Below are 728 nucleotides of genomic sequence, written 5' to 3'. Positions count from 1 at the left end.
TGGGTCGGCGAGGTTTTCGATGAGCGGATAATGGGATGGACGGGGGAGGGGCAGAGTGGTAATTGTTGGGCCTTTTGAGGGCTAAATGGCGAGATTTTTCTTTCAAAATGTTTTTAATCGGGAAATAATCGAAGGTTACCCTTACCCCTATATTTTTTACCTTTGGCACTCCAAGGGTTTTTTTCCCCGCCTTAATAAAGCTTAACAAAAATTTAACATCATTTAACTTAGCTAGCATCTTGGAATAAAAAGCCGATAGTAATTTCTGTATGATTAAGTTTCTCGAATTTCGTAAAGGTTGTGATCGATGATGTGTAAAAATATCCAAATGGATAGATTAAAATGTGTTAATCATTTAAATGTCAGAGGTCTACTCATTCATCATTTTTGACGGGTTATAAATTAATAATCTCTCTATTTATAACAAAATGATGATAATCTTTTTTTTTGTTTTTTTATCTACTCATAGCAGATTATTAAAAAAAAAGGTGTTAGTATGCTTCTCGTTTAACGGGTTCACAAAACTTAGAGCGTTTGACAACCGTGACGTTTTTGTCGTTTTTGTTTTTATTTTTTAAAAAAACAATGAAACTTGACAACCGTGACGTTTTTTTTGACTTGACCCTTTACAAAATCCAAAAATTAAACATTTTTCTCAAAACACAAAAAAAGTGTTTTAAGATTCCGTTTTTTCATCTAAGCCGCCGTCGCCCGCTCGCCCGTCGCTG

General features: G+C 34.5%; 1 protein-coding gene across 1 annotated transcript in view; it reads right to left on the bottom strand.

The window, feature by feature from the left end:
- The window catches only part of LOC109823562, a 19,326-nt gene that overhangs the window by 4,529 nt on the left and 14,069 nt on the right, over nucleotides 1-728 (bottom strand). The gene's annotated exons all lie outside the window — the stretch shown is intronic.

Source organism: Asparagus officinalis, chromosome 9 (assembly GCF_001876935.1).
Source record: "Asparagus officinalis chromosome 9, Aspof.V1, whole genome shotgun sequence".
In the NCBI taxonomy this organism is placed as follows: domain Eukaryota; kingdom Viridiplantae; phylum Streptophyta; class Magnoliopsida; order Asparagales; family Asparagaceae; genus Asparagus; species Asparagus officinalis.
This window is presented reverse-complemented; position numbering and strand designations above follow the sequence as displayed.